At 39.7% G+C, this 17,285-nt stretch overlaps 1 protein-coding gene across 2 annotated transcripts in view; it reads left to right on the top strand.

Annotated features, from left to right (window-relative positions):
* pard3bb (par-3 family cell polarity regulator beta b) overlaps window positions 1-17,285 on the top strand; it is a 217,342-nt gene that overhangs the window by 136,467 nt on the left and 63,590 nt on the right. The gene's annotated exons all lie outside the window — the stretch shown is intronic.

The following is a 17,285-nucleotide window of genomic DNA, read 5'->3' on the forward strand; positions in this document are numbered from 1 at the left end:
TGTTAACTTAACTTGTTAATACGGACTGCTTCCCGTGTTGCCGAACCTGCTGCTGTCAGCTGCTGCATAGTGCCGTTGCCCTGTGTTGAACTTCTGTGTGAACGTGTGTGTGGGTAACTCCCTTTCTACGCTCTACTTTTTGGGGTTTTCTCTGAAACTAGTGAGTTAAACTGATTTATTAAAACCAGCAGTTCTCTGTCAAAAGCTGAGCAAAAATGAACAATCGGCGGCGTTGGGCAGTCACAAACTATAGCGGCGTTAGTCGTCTAACGTCATTTCTCGGCAGCTCTGTGTTAGCATCTCTGTGTTAGCATCTCTGTGTTTCTGAGTCAATTCGCTTTTTAGAAGCTTAGCTGTTTTACTGATGAGTAGTGTGGTAGCGTCCAACAAGACACAGAATTGCAGCGGAGCGCTTTGTCTGAAATCAAACCGCTTAGGACGAGTAGAAGAGGCCAGCTGACAAAGGACGTGTATTTTTTTGTGACGTATCCACTTCCGTATGGCAGTTACATCTCAGTCTAATCCTTGATGACTTTGTTGTCCCTGCTGCTGTGCAGACATATGAACGGGAGTACACCTACGGGAACTGGCTCAGTAAAAACAGTTTGAAAACCACAATCATAGGGGTAAACATTTTTAGTAGCTGGCCAAAGTTTCAGGTGATTTACTTGAAATGTATATAAAGCTCTTTTTTTCTGTACAGATTAGTCAATAATAATAATATAATAATTTCCCCCATCAAAAGAATGTTCCCCTTCCCTTGTTGTGGTTAGAATGGTGGGGCCAGTGGCAATTTTCACTGAATGTCAACCCCTGCACTCAAACATACCTGCTGCACATCCTGATTAAATTCTGAAGCTTACCTACTGGAAACCCAATCACAAATCAAAAGCTTTCCTGCTGCAGCCTGATGACTGATGACAGAGCAGGCATATATATATACCACCGCTGAAAAATAGTGCTTAAATCTTTCAAAAGCCTGTGATGAACTTTATCGGAGAGGAGCAACAAGTTTAGATTATGATGTAATAGGGACTGTTAAGAGGACAGCGATCTCACAGCAGACATCTGATAGGATGCTAAGCGTCCTTTTGTCGATTTTAAACAACAACAATAAAGATTGTTATGTTGTCTTAACTGAGTAGCAGTGCTTATCAAACTTGTGCCTTAGATGTGGGTTCTTTAACGAAGGTTTCATAGTTTCCAAGGAATGAAACAAATAAAACAGGCTCATGGCCTCTGCAGTAATTCAGATGTCATGCCTGTTATTCGGACAGATGACAGATTTGTGCTGTGGGAATTTACATACAAACTCGAAGTCAAGAAATAGAGTTAGATATTTCCACCAGCCGCATTTATGCACCCAGCTGCATTTTGCATTTCCCTGTGATTTATGAGTGTTAGGAGACTTTTTTTTTTTTCCTCAGATGTATTTTTATTTATCGGTGGCTTGCTTTAAACAGCTCGATAATGAAAGGACAGTTATTCCACCACACAGCACAGTGATATATCACCCTGTCTGCTTCTTCACCAGACCCACCACCTTTCATTCTAAAGGGCACAGCCAGCTCAATTCATTCTGCATGATAGCTTTGAATGCAGACTCATTTAGTAAAGCCGTCAGAGACACACACGTACACAGACACCGCACGGCCAGCATGTGTTTTCATTATACCACACCTGATATGCTGAGGTGTTACCTCCCTTTTAACACATACATTTAGACTGTTAAAGATATGATGGCATGAAATAACTTACCTGTGGCTTGTAGCTGCTGGACCGAGCTGTTTTTTGTACGGTAGTCATCAAAGTAAAGTAAGTTTTGTTTTACCTAATCAGTATCAGTAATCATTAATTTAGACTAATTGAGAAATAGATCTGATGAATAGATTTGTTGACAACATCCAACGTGTGTTTTGGAGATGAAGCCCACGCAAAGACACACAAACACACTGTCTCTCTTTAACACACACACACATCTACACACACACACATCTACACACACACTGTCTCTCTTTCACACACAGGTCTTCATAGTCTTTATTTTATTTTCTCTTAAATGTTCTCACTGCCGCTCTCCACAAAAGGTCTTTTTTTTTTTTTTTTTTTTTTTTTTTTTATGTCTTCATCTTTAATCTAACCGTTGTGAAGCAATGACCATCCACTGTGACATCTGTAGGTTGTTTTCATCAATATCACTCAAATCACTGGTTTATAATTGAAAAGTTATCTGCCAAAAAAAACACATAAATACAGCTCGATGGTATTAACAACTCTACTGTGTGATGATATCTGTATATACTGTATATGTGGACGGGAACTTAAATAATAACAGATTTCTGGACATAAAAAAAACAAAAAAAAAAACAAGTTCATATGAAATGCTAAATCAAAGTGGAAAAGAGGTAGCTTAATGTTGACTTTGATTATTTTGTTCTGGTTTCCTCTTCCTCTCTTCCATCTCAGTACACAGGTGGAATGATTAGAGGACCTGAGCAGCACACATAAGGAAGGAAATCTCAAGATTTTCAAGTGGATTGCCTTGTGTACACACACAGGCATACACACACACACACACACACACACACACACACACACACACACACACACACACACACACACACACACACACACACACACACACACAGTACTCACTCCCTCTCCTAGTCTTACTGGAACTACTCTTTTTAGTCTTGTTCACTCAAATACTTATGTGCGTGTACAAAACTGACGTAGTTAGGATGTCAAACACACACACAGAGTCCATTTTCTGAAGTGACCACCCAAGTCTTAGTTGAGTGCTGCCCTCCGTTTTTCTTGAGTGGGTGCCCCCTCCCTCCCACCCTCGCCCAACCACCACCACCACCACCACCACCTAACACTCCCAAGTGCCCCTTGCAGGTTACCATAACAACCCCGACCTCTGGTACTCCACCAATTAGAAAACAATCAGGCTGGATAGACCAGAGTGGAGAGAGCTTGAGAGCAGGAGAGAGGTACTGCAGCGCTTGAGTGAAAGATAAGTGGAGAGCAAATAACATCAAGAATGAAAGAAAGGAATCTAAAGAAAAAAGAAGGTCCAGGTTGGAGAAAAGAGCTCGCCTCACCTCAACAAAATAACAAAAGAAAGAGATGCAATACAGCAGCTGTCCAACTGATGTCTTTGCTTATACGTTTGAGACTGCGATCTGATTAGTAAGTTGTGTCTGATCAGTAATATTACTACTGTTTGCTTTAAAATGCTCTATGTGGTTATTTAGGTCATACAGTGTCAATGGCCCACAATGGTAATCTTCATCATCAGTACAATGTTATATTGATAAAAACGCAAAAAAGGCGGTCATAGTGTTGGACCCTGTTACGTCGTCCGCCATCTTGGATGTTCATTTTGACTTTTTAAAGTCATGTCTTGCCTTCTTAGACCCTCTCCAACAGGGAAAACTTCACTTCAACTCAGGAAGCTGTCAAGGGTACACTGTCCTGAAGTTTTCTAGATATTTTCAGTCTGTGAGAAAACAGCTGTTAGAGTGTATCTACTGCTCACAGTTTGTATGTATGAATGTGTAGACATATAACACAGACCAATATGACTATTTATATTATTAGCATATTATATATATTGGCAAAAGCAGCTTCTATCACTAGTTACATACGATTAAGCTAAATATACATTTGTAGAATGGATTCTCAATGCTACTATAATAAAACAATAGCATGAAACCGTAATGCTTATTGAAAAGACAAAATTCCTTCTTCAACTCTTTTCCAGTTTGTGTGTTGCTCCATTTGTGTTTGTTTTGGGGTTAGCGCGACTAAAGAAGATAAACATGTTTGAAGTGATTTTGCTATTGGCTTACACTTGCCTCACCATCTGCCATTGTACGAAATTCTTTAAACTGTAGTTGTGTTTGTGCTGGAACAGTCTCAATCCCCAGAGATGCAGTGTAGAAGCAGCAGGTGTAATACACTGAATATTACCATCCATCTTTAAGTCAAATGCAAATGTAATTATTTCTTTGTTTTTTTTTTTAAGATTACATAAACAGAAACAGCATGCGTTTGCAAAATAAGTATTTAAAGTGTCAGGATGGTAGAATAGAGAAAACAGAGATATGTTGAAAGGGCTTGTAGAAGGGAGAGAAATGAGCTTTTAGCATTTCTTGGCTGGTCACTTTTTCCTTAATGTTAATTAATCAGACGTTCTCACATCATCTGGACTGGAACACACACTCAGACACAGAAATAAACTTTTTTTAGTAGGGTAAAGCATGCTCACATGCCTTTGGCTGCCAGGTTGGTTTCCGCATCACTCTCTTTATGTAGGTTATTAGTTTTGGTGGGGCTTGGGGGGTGTATCTTTTCCAATTTTGGGTAGTTTGATAATTATGGAGCTAATAAGAGGTTAAGTTACTATTGGGGGAAAATGAAATAGTGAATTATTATTTTGGGCTAGGGCTGGGTAATTAATTGAAAATGTATCGAAACTGACATACAGAACCTCTACCCGACGTAATCTCGCCCATGTCGATTATTTTAATTATTTCCAGGGCAGAGTCACATGGCAAATTTGTCTTTAGGGAAGACGACAACCGAGAAAAATAAGTCAAATGTAAACACTGCGGAAAAACTGTTTGCGAGAAAAGCATGTTATTTATTTTCTACTGTTTTAGAGACGAAAATTTCTACAAAACAAAAGCGAAAGTAATCGTTCATTAATGGTAATCGAGGTAAAATGTTCAATTAATCATGATATTGATGTGAGGACATACCGCCCCGCCCTAATTTGGGCCCAATAGACACATAATACACAAAAAAACAGAAGTATGGCATGACTAGTAACTTACAAAAATTATGTGTAAAAGATCTAATGAAGTGTACATGTGTCAAACTAATTTTCTGACATGTAAGATAAATTTAGATTTGTTTCTAATGAGTGACTTGCGATTAATGACTGATGTATTAAAACATCACCTTTAGTTTTCTTTTAAAACTGCTTTAAAATAACCCAACCATTCCTTAAACTACAATTGGCTCGCAGAAATAATTAAGACATTTCTTTTTCTATTCTTTCACTAGATTTACCCGCTCTAAACTTTCAATCAGCACTCTGACTCTTTAGTTTTCACACAAATTGCCTTATTATGGAAATTCTGGGTTGAAAAGTGGGATTTTTCAGCTTAATTTGAAAACTGAGAGAAGCAAGCAAATTCAGGGATAATGGCGGTTAATATGAGAAAGTACTTTGGAGTGTTTTAGAAGTAAAGCGAGGTAAAAATGGAAGGTTAAGTGGGATTAGGAATAAAGAGGCTGGGAAGCTAAAGAAAGAGACTAGGGGATGAGACGAAACAGTAGAGAGTGGTGTGCAGAAGACAGAGACAGAAGGAGTGTTTGGAGCTGCAGAGCATACATTAGTAAGAGGAAGTGTTTACAAAAGGAGGAATTCACTCTAAAAGTAAAATGAGTGACGATGGGTAAAGAAATCAAAAGATAACAAGTTAGCAGCACTAGAGGAAGCAGACCTATGGAAAGGATGAAGAGAGAAGATATATTTGTTAAAAGATTTAGGGACAGTGCATGTTTGAAACAAAAAACGTCGAAGAAAAGGATGATGTTGAAGAGGGATGGAGGATCCTTTTTTTTGAAAGCTGAGGGGATAGATGAATGGACTAAACGATGGCAGGAATGTGAAAGAAGTTGTAAGCGAGGGAGTCCGAGGGCAAGAAGAGGCTAAGTGGATGTTTTGGAATAATTAAACAAATGAGATGAGGAACAAGTTAGACTAAAATGTAGTGAAAATTAGGCAGGAGGGGTTTAAGTGAATGTTTGGAGGGAAAGGGGTAAATTAGACTAAGAAAAGGAGATGGAGAATAACCAGAACGGGGGATAAACGGAACTGAGATAATGGGAGTAGAGAATGTGAAGAGGAATAAAAGAAAGGAATGAGAAGTGGTTTTGGGGGGGGGGGGGGGCAAGTGAGGGGGAGCAATACTAGAGAGGGCCCAGAGAGTGTGTGTTTTCCGGACTCGAAGCCCTGGACTCAGCCTGGCTAATAAGGGAAAGCTCTCAAGAGGCACTCGCCTGTTCCATCCCTTCCTCCCCTTGCTCTCTCTCCTACAATAAACCCTTTCTGGGTCTCCATTCACCCCGTTGCACTCTCTTCCTTTCATTTATGATTTCCGCCTCTCGTATTTGCACAAGTAGTCCTCAATGAAAAATAAATTCCATGCAAAGGACATCCGCCAGGGATGGAGCACGTACACGCTGAAAGGACACATGCTTTTCAGGCTTTTAAAAAGGACACACAAACAGATGCAACAGACAAAAAGTTTCCAGCCGGAACCACATTATGCTCAAACGCAGGAATATCTTTGTGCATCTTTTTGTTGTTGTCACATCACACATATAGATGTTTTTCTCTATCTTAAACCTTTTTTGTATTTAGTCAAGATTATGGAAAAAATCTTTATATTATGACCATGGTTCCTATATGATGGCTTGCATATTTGTATCCACAGTTAATAATCTTAAAATTATTTTCACCACATTTTCTTTAAAGAAAACATTAAAACTCTGTTTAGGTATAAAGGTTATGCTAACTATTTTTAGAGGGTTTGGTGCACTTATTATGTTTGATAGGATGACATTATTCTGGTTAAGGCTATGGTGAAGTCTATCAAAGACTTTACTGGCTCCACATGGCTGGCAAATATATAATAATAATAATGATAATAAAAATAGTAATAATAATAATTTATCCTTTATTAATCCCACGAGGGGAAATTCAGTTTTACACTCTGTTTAATGAACATGCTACACAAACATAGGCCGAAATACACACACATGCACAAACAGGATCTTATTAACTTGCATTAATGGAGAGGTGTCAGAGTGAGGGTGCTGCACACAGCGAGCGCTCCAGAGCAGTTTTGGGGTTCGGTGCCTTGCTCAAGTGCATACTACTATACGGATAACAGCAGAGAAAATCTAACAGAGAAACGAGTCCATGTGAGGTAAAAGTCAGCTTGGGTTACTAATATTCTTCTGGAGTTATAAGAGAGAATCTCAGTCAAAGTCAATTCATGTGCATAACTGATATTAGAGCTTTAAGTTTCACTGTTAACATTGGGAAGAAATGCAGTATATCGATATGCTAAACCTTTAGAGAAAGCTGATCTGCCAAGGTCAGACTTCTACCCCTTCAATACCTGCACTCCCAATTTTTGTTTAGAAATGTATAACAACCTGATAAGGGGTCTGTTATAACCTGTTGTTTGATTCTGTCTTTATTGTCCTCAGAAATCCCCTCCCACTTACTGTAATTAGTCCAGTAACCCTACTGGTTGTTGTTCAAAGATGACGGTTTGTGAATGTCTTAGGGACCAAAAGAACTATGATTAGTCATCCTGGACTGCCTGTGTTTTTTTTTCTAGCAAATTGCTGATGCAAGCATGGTTTGAATTCTGCAGCTCCAAACTCTTTCTGGGGTGGATGTAGAGTTAAATGGGACTGAAGAGTGTATAATTAGTAAGTTTATGATTTGGCAGCACGAGGCATACTGAAGATATAGCAATATATTGTCATATCTTTATGACTGCCTGTTTTATAGGCCTCTGTAATTTGTGCTTAAGCTAGCATTATTAGCTTGCGTTTTTGCATTGGTTTAAGTTTTTCACTGGAGTCAGGAAGTGAAGATAGAACACTTTAACTGTTCCTGCAGTTTCAGCTTTAAAGACAAATATTTGTTTGGCAATTTAAAGTAAATTTCATTTAAAAAAAATTAAGAATACTATCAATATCAATTAACATAATAATGTAAGACAGACTGTAAGATAATCTCATTGGAGGAGGGATGTTTGTAGTGTCTAATTTCACTGTGGAAGCCAAATTTATATATATATATGTATTTAACACAGTTAACCATTGTATCACAGCATCTGCAGGTAAACAGTATCAAATTGGTTTATGGAGCGTGGCTAACATTAGCAGTGCTAACTTCTCCAGCCTTGCATGAAAACATCCACATGCTTGTGCTGGTTATACATCGCTACAGTTAAGTGGTTCTATTCCGGTCTAACCTTACACAGCATGGATGCGACTTCATCTCCATTTTCTAGATCACAATACTTCTAAACCGCTCTGCGCTATACGAGATTTCATCAGTTCACTGTGCTAGTTTGCATCATGGTAGTAGAGCATTACGGCAGTAGCCATTAACCTGAGCTACAGCCCATGCTAGTGGCAGATGGCAGAAGTTCTGTATTGATAGACAGCATTAAACTGTTCAGTTGTCAAATCACGGAAGTTCCTACTTTTGAGTCGTGTACATTTGGCAGGTCATCTCAACTACAGCCCGTGAATTTGCTCCAATGGTCATTTTGTACGAAAGTCTAAGCAGATGTGTCAACAGGCCATGGCTAGGACCAAATCTCCTCTTCAGTATTTAGAATTACAGCGAGAAATATGAGTAGAAAAATTCATGTGAGTAACAATTCATGTAACGTTCACTTTATCTTTCTGTCTCTTCTTTTTTTTGGTCTGCTTGTCGTTGTTGTTTTGTTCTTATTATAACTCAAAAATAGAAAAATGTGTTATAAACTTGAATATAACAGCGATCTATGGATCAACATGCTGCGTGCTGTATGTGTTTGTTTCTGGACAGCCGTTCAACCGTTGTGTCAACTATTTATCCAGCTTCAGAGGGATGTCATTCGCAGCTATTGTGGTTGGCAGAGGCATCAGGCAAATAGGCCTCCTGCCACACAAACACACACACACACACACACACACACACACACACACACACACACACACACACACACACACACACACACACACACACACACACACACACACACACACACACACACACACACACACACACACACACACACGACTGTCAAAGTCAAAGGGGAGTTTTGAGCCAGACAGCCTGCCTACGTAATTGTTATGCCAGCCAGTTTACCACCTGTAGCGCTTCCACACACACACACACACACACTCATAAAAGCCTTGTCTAGATAATGATATGCCAGACAATTTTCAACCTGGACAACACACACACACACACACACACACAAACTGATTGTGATGATGATAGTATGCCAGCCTCCCATGCCACTGTGAGTGTCTCTTGCTCACACGGGCATTCAGACAGCTCGTCTGATTGATGTCATGGCAGTCGATAGACCGCTAATTACTCCCCATGCTTAGACGCCGCCGTGTAAGGAGCAGTGTCATATCCTGTCAGCTACATTTTAAAAACATGTCACTTCCTGTTAGTCTGTAGAGTAAAAGAGAGGAACAGAGCAACCTGACAGCACATCCACTGCTCACACAACCACACTGTATTACTTCTTTTTCTTCAGTCCCACTCTCTCATTTCACCTCTCTCGCTCTCTCTCTCTCTCTCTCTCTCTCTCTCTCTCTCTCTCTCTCTCTCTCTCTCTCTCTCTCTTTTTTCTGGCCCCTTCCTTTTTTTTTTTTTCTCTCCCTCTGACCCACCTGCCAGCTTCGGTGATCTTTTGTTGTCAAACTTCATTAGCAGAGACATGAGCTAATTAGAGCCCAGCACAAGCTTTGGAGATTAGGAGGAGGAAGATGATGAAGAGCGAGACGAGGGAGATACGGAGGGTGGGGAAGAGGGGAGAGGGAGGCACGGCAGAGGAGACGGGAGATGAGCAGATGATGAAGAGATTAAGATGGAGTGGGAGGGGAAGGAGAGATGGATGGTGTGAAGGTAGGGATGGAAATGACAGGGAAGATGATTACCTGCATAAACTGTGGAGGGGAGAACGAGGGAAAGGGAGTGAGAAAAGGATGAATGGGGATAGATTGCAAAGACAGGTTGACAGACTTGTGAATACTTACTGATCTAAATGAGTGACCATGAAGAAAATGTGAAAAGAAAATTGAGTTTATCACAGAGACGTCAAACTGTCTAAATATATGATCTAGCTTATATCCATATCAACACAGGAAGCACACCACTAACATTGATTAAGCTGTTTCTTTGCTAGCAGCAGCATTGTGTGTGTGTGTGTGTGTGTGTGTCTATTAGTGAGGGCAAGCAGCGGAGTGAAGCAGAGATACACGATACAGGGAGAGGGAGAGATAAAGCATTGACCTGTGTCTGTTTGTTGTGATCTAGTTTATCCTTGTAAGACACAGCTGATAACGACACTCTACTCTACAAGTAGACACCAGAAGAACACACAGACCACAACACAATTGAGGACTTGCTTCGAGACAAAGAGATTTACAACTCCCCTCGTCATCATATGTCAACAGTAAACTAGATTTTGTCTATTCTGCTTCCTCTGAAGTATTGACTATGGGTTTTTGCTCTCATTGTCAAGTCAAACCAGCTTTAGGTCGTACAAAGAGCACGGTTCCAGTATTGTCCATATAAGACGCAAATCCCTGAATCCGTTTCAACCAGCAGTCTCCAACCTTTCTTCATTTGAGAGCTACTTTAACAAAAAAATAAGATGGTGTGGCTGAGAGCTACTTCCGTCATATTGCTTGTTTAGTCACATAATGTATCAAAGCAGAAGAACCAGCTCAATGAATCTACTTCTTGTATACATTTGTCATATGTCAATACACATATGGGCGGCTGTGGCTCAGTTGGTAGAGTCGGTCATCTCCCAACCAGGAGTTTGGGGCATCGATCCACAGCTCCTGCAGCAACATGTGCAAATTTTTCTTAAGTAAGAAACTTAAACCCCAAGCTGCTGCCCGCTGTGTTCAATGGGATGAGTTAATACTGATGGCCATTTTACATAGCAGCCTCCGCCATCAGTGTGTGAAAGTGTAAGTGTACGTGCTTTGAGCAGCCAGAAGACTAGAAAAGCACTATCCAAGCTCAAGTCCATTCATTATTTACCATTTACAAAGCTTACAAATACAGAGGCTTTCTTGCAACTGTGTTAGCATAACACCAAACTGTACATCAGCAATAGCAGACATAATTTCACTCTCCGCTGGTCAGTATATTTTGCAAAACAGTAGCTCAGTCCTGGTTGTTAGAGAGGTGACAGTTCACTTCCTGAGTACTGCTGAGGTGCCCTTGAGCAAGGAACCAAAACCCCCCTACAGCTCAGACCCCTGTGTGCAGCCCCCACACTCTGATATCTCTCCATTAACACACATCCATATTTCATTTTTCTGCATTTTTTTATATATATCATTCCTATGTGTGTGAGTAGCATGTCTCTCATTAACAGAGAGCAAACCCAAATTTCCCCTCGGGGGAAGTACCGGTATATAAAAAAGTAATAAATTAATAAAATGGAATAATATGTCTTGATGCATATCCAGGTTTATTGGATTTTGTCTAACATGGTTCTGCATAGCTTATGGGCCGACATCTCAGCTGTATGCTTGCTGTATGAAGTGCTTCTAAAATTAAAAAAAAATCCAATACTTGACATACAAGAGATACAAACATGTACATTTAAATGTCAAATGTTTAGACTTTTCAAAGAACCCTTTCAGATGTTTGAGAATATGGTTTTCAATTGATTGTTGGTTTGTGTGGGAATCACATGAAAGAGTTATTCCCATCTACAATTATAGTCAACCAGGCCAGCGGCTTAGCCGTTGTCCTGCCAACAAACAGACAGATGCAGAGAAATATAACCTTCTTTGAGAGATTTATTAATGTTGAGATGGTTGAAATACACTCTGAATCATGGTTATTGTAATATAGCAGTTAGAATTTTTATTTCTCATGAATTGAATCAACTTCTAATATAATTCAGTAATTTATGCAAATGTTACATTCAATATTTTTTCCGGGGATTCTGCTTTATTATCTCTCATTTCAATAGGAAAGCAATGTTCCTTTCATGTTTCATTGGAAAGGGTAAGACAGTTATCTGTGACATTTTATCTGTGACCGTCTTTGTCTGCTGCATTGATCAGCATCAGCAGGGTTCAAAGACTCAAATGTCCCACTTGCCCTGAAAGGGTAAAGGAACTATTTCTATACGGTGTGCATCATCTCTTAAGCTTTCAAATCAATTGCAGTTTTCCATTTTCAAGATTATTGATTTTTCTAAATGGCTATCAAGACTTAGCGTGTGTGCTAATGAAAGGAAATCCAACTTCTTCACTCTGTTCTGAAGGTCAACAGCTCTACTGGTTGGTTGGTTGTATTTTTGATCCTTTTATTGTCTTTTTTTCCTCCAAGAAGGCCGGACCGGCGCTCACTTCAGCACTAATACAAAAACAAATATTTTCCACACGTGCACAACTGAAAATTTCAGGACAGGCTGCCCGTGAAATCCTCCTGAGTTGCCTGTTTGAATATTCACCTTACAGCCGGAGACTTTCAGTGTCAATGGTGGGGTGGGGACGGCATTCTCTCTAGGCAGGACATGGCATAAGATGATGTGGAAATGAAAGACAAAGCAACAGTGTCCAAAGCTACCATGACAGTTTTTGCCTTTATATCAATGCTACTTGAGTATGGAGCAGCTTCACACACACTGGCTGCTCACTGGTTGCTCACTGGTTGCTCACTGGTTGCTCACTGGTTGCTCACTGGTTGCTCACTGGTTGCTCACTGGTTGCTCACTGGTTGCTCACTGGTTGCGTGAGTTAGAAGACATTACCCCTGCCCTCTTTCTTGCTGTGAAATTCTCTGAATATCACATTACGTTCACACAGTTCCCCCGTACTTCATGAGGACATTTTACTAGGGGGATGTCAGGAAAAATTGACTACCTTCTGATACCAACGCATCACTCATTCATGCAAAATATTTCAGTAGGCTACCTGATAAAAAGGCTCCAGTTATATGCGAGTGTGTAGCTTCTAATTATACTCACATTTGCAAACATGAATAATCTGACTGAGCTGAACGTCTCAATGACAAACTGTACGACATGAACCCTTTACTGCATCGAAGAGACGACCATACATCACCTGAGTGTGTCTCTGTATGCCCTTGTGTTTGCCAGCTACTCATGTGTAAGATAACACTCCAGTTCTTTGGCCATTTTGGGTCAAATTGTGAAGACCTTCTCAACTTGAATCTGTTTGAAGTTTGAAGAGCACTTCAAACTTTGTTTTTCTCCCGCATTTATTAAATTTCTCTTGTCTATCTTTGTAAACAACCATTTTTAGATTCATGGAAAAACCCTTCCTATCATCAGATGGACATGAAATCACACCGTCTTTACCTTTACCTTCATGTTTTGACACTGTCCTTGATTTTCCCTCATCACCCGGCATGTTTGTTGTAAATTATTGATGTTCTTATTAAGTTGAGCTTAAAGTGAATCAGGCTGCTAATGCCTTTTCAAGGTATGTACAGTTAATGTAGGCATTAAGGTTTAAATAAATAATGCATCTCCCAGAGAATTGTAACTTAGGCACTGTTTATTTTTTTTCTAAATGGATTGTGTTTGTGCAGGACTTGACATCTCTCATTAAGTCATTAAATATGAATGGTAAATGTAGCTGACCTTTGATACATGCAACATTTATATTGGATTCCTGACTGTTTACTCTGTTAATCTTTTAGATGATATTTTTTTTTTTTGGGGGGGGGAATCGCATACCTGTTTAAAAAAAGGGCCAGCTAACAAAGTGTATGGCTGTTACTTTAAGAAAAAAAGCACATCTTTTATAACCAGGCGTGTAAATATTTATAGGCTTTAATGACAAGAACATATGACTTCAGTGCAAACATTGATATATTTAAGGCAGAGCTCACCATGTTATTAATGGGACAGAAGTCTTAATTATTAATAGCAGTATTATTAACAGCTATGCCACGTTTCCGATTCGGATTTTAAACATTTATAGAATTATTATTGGTATGACAGAGCAAGAGCGGAAGATTGATCTCCTCGGGCCTATGTGTGTATTGTGTCTGTGTGTGTGTGTTGTGTGTGTGTGTGTGTGACTGTAAAGGAGGAAGGAGACTTTTTCCAGACTAAATCTCAGGCCAATTCGTTATTTTAGAACGGCTTTTAACTTCCAGACTTTAAATTCAATAATATGCTACACAGTGAAAACCATAATCACTTTATGCTGGTGTGAGATTCACGGAATGACATAAAGGAATGATTTCCCTTGCAAATATATTTTAGGGACGGAGCCATTAAGTGTGTCGCACTCAAGCACAGAGCAAAGCTGTGCATTTCCGTATTTACCACACAAACTAATCCTAATGTTGTTTCATGACCACAAGGTGGTTCAAAAGTGACGGCATATAAAGCTAATCAATAGCTTTGTCAGTGAGGGGTTATGGGGAAAATTTGCATAAATGCGAGTGGATGTTTGTGTGAGCGTTTTGATCTGTCTTTGTTTATCATATTTATTCCTTCTTGAGCCTGCCCTCTGCCTTTTATGTGCAGTCATACATCATTGAAAGTGCCCTTTGTGTGTGTGTGTGTGTGTGTGTGTGGTTACTTGCCTGTTTGCGCTTCCTTCTATGTGTTTGTTTATATGTGTGCATATGTCTGTGGACAGAAAATGAATGTTGGGTACATTTTTACCCCCCTGCTTTCCCAGGCCCTCAGTCAATTTAGTGATGCAGAGGGTGAAAAAAAAAATGTTCTACTGGAATGCATAAACATTGAAGAGGACACGGAAATAAACAAACAAATACAGAAAGATAGAATAGCACGGAAAAATACCTCGACGTGTTTGATCTTCAACCACGTTTGTTTCCAGTTTCAGGATAAAGGCATTTCATTTGATTCATTTGTGCCTTTCTTTATTGATTGATCGGATGAAGAGTTCAGAAACCTCCAGAAACACTTTTTGTATGAAGGTCAATTTTCTTAACGTTTTGGCTTGTGGCCTTCAACGGGGTCCTCCTCCTCACTCTCCATGCAGCCTGGTAGTTGGTGAAGTTGTGCAAGGAAAACCCTACTACTACTGCTTATAATAATAATAATACAATTTGCCTTTCAAAGCACTCAAGGTCACCTTACAAAGCAGAGATAAAAACTCTAAAGTATCAATACATTGCTAAAATTAACATTAAAATGACAAATGTACAGTGTATGAAATCCTTGTGAAAAGGAGGGATAATGATCCAACAGAATTTGCCAGTTTAGAAAGGTGTGTTTTGATGATGAGCTTTAAATTTAGAGAGAGACAATACTACAGATGTCTGGTGGGAGGGGTTTCGAGAGGCGAGCGGCTGAAGGTTCTGGACCCCATGGTGGTGCAGGTAGTTGAATGAGAGGACCTGCGAGTGCGGGTGGGTGTGTTGATGTGCAGGAGTTCAGAGAGGTACAGCGGAGCGAGGTCATGGATGGCCTTAAAGGTGAGGAGCGGAATCTTGAAGTCAGTGTGATATTTAACCCGTTAGCCGACTCTCATCCAATCAACTCTGCGTATCCAGTTGATTGGATGAAGTACAAGATTTCTGCATCTTTTTTTTTTTTTCTTTTTTTGACTCTTTGCCAAAATATAATTCACCCACACGTTGAATTGACTTTAACAAAAGCAACAGCATGGTGAGCTCTTGATGTAGAATATGTTGTTGAGAAATTATTTTGAGAGACATTGAGCGGCTTAACTCTCACTTTTAAATCTGGAACTGATTACCATGAGTACATAAATCGTAAGGGTTGGTCGAAGGGTTAAAGCAAGCACAGAGGGAATGTGTGGGATGGAAATCAATGGCCAATAAATATCTGTGTTTATCTCTATTTATTCCATGCCCTTTGAATGAGCTCACAGCTTGCCTAAGGCAGTTGTCCACTTTCAACATCTGATAGTATTTGAGTCCCCATGGTTACGAGTTACGTGGTACTGAAAATGATATTTTTAAACATGTTCTTTTTTTATTGAAACATTCAAATTGACCAGAATAGAAATAGGATAATGAAAAAAGTCAAGTTAAAAAAGGGATTTAACTCTATCAAGAAGTTCTGTCACCTTCTTATTAAAGTCCATGTCAAGTGTAGTTTTATTCGCACAGTCGATGTTTTGATTTGCTGCTGGCAAAAAACCTGGGAATGAAATAAGTACCTGCCAGCTGTCTGACAAAGGCCGAATGGAAGAACTGCTAATCTACCACCTTGGCAGACGTGTTTAGACATACTGCATTAAAACATTTATTTAGGGATTAAGGTTACATGTCATGTTCCATATTGTCAGGTAGCAGTGATCAGCTCCTTTTAACGGCTTCTATTGAGCCTTCTATTTAATGTTTTCACTGCTTTTAATCTGTAATGCTTTAGCAGTTTTTATTATTTATTTAAATCATAGCCTATATGGTAAATGGACTTGAGCTTGCATGACGCTTTTCTAGTCTTCTGACTACTCGAAGCGCTTTTACACCACAGATCACACCTACACATTCACACACTGATGACAGAGGCTGCTATGTAGTTCAAACATCATCACTGTGAGATGTCTTGTCTGTCAATTTCCAGACGTGTTTTTGTGGCTTCGGGTTGGGTGAACTAGACTCTCTTGACACACAGACGTGTGTGAACGCGGACACACTCAATAATTAGTCGGGGAGAAACAATGTTCAGGACACACGCACACACACACACACACACACACACACACACACACACACTCTCCTAGTTTCACTGAATCAGATATTTTCAAATTTAGAACAAAACCAGTATTCATGTCACATAATGTGTCACATACTGAGCTCTGGTAATGACCCCTCAGAAGGCAAAGTGTTGTTCACAGTCTGCTTTGGAGACAGTGAGAAAGTGTGTTGCTATTTTTTCCCTGACTTTCCATAAATCGCCTGATGATGTGTTGATGCGTTTTTCCTCCTTCCATCAACTCGGTAATGTAATTGCACACTGCGGTTCTACCAGTGCATATGGGTACATACTTAACTTGTACTGTATGACTTGCCATATTTCCATTATGTGTGGGTGTGTGGATACATGTTGATGTGCATTACTCACAAGGGTGCCCAGGGTTCAGTGTTGATACGCTGTGTATTTCTTCTGATGACAGAATGCAAGAATATTCATATGATTGATGTTTTTGTTTTCTTTCCTGTTGAAAGAGAGAAAAAACAAAGATGGAAAAAAAAACTGATCTAGACGTGGGCAGTTGGCAGAACGACCAAAATAGATATTTGTGTGTGCTTTCTTGTGTTCACATGTGTGTGCACAGGAACAGGTGGGTCTCTCTAGTCTTTATTTCTGCAGTCAAACTTCGGCAGGCTTGTGTGGGGTGAATTACTCTTTGAATAAACAGATGTTTTCCATTGAATTGTTCATCGTTGGGACAGCTGGTTGGTGGTGATGTCACTCTGAGTTCTATGTATGTTTTGTTAT

Source organism: Labrus bergylta, chromosome 13 (assembly GCF_963930695.1).
Source record: "Labrus bergylta chromosome 13, fLabBer1.1, whole genome shotgun sequence".
Classification (NCBI taxonomy): domain Eukaryota; kingdom Metazoa; phylum Chordata; class Actinopteri; order Labriformes; family Labridae; genus Labrus; species Labrus bergylta.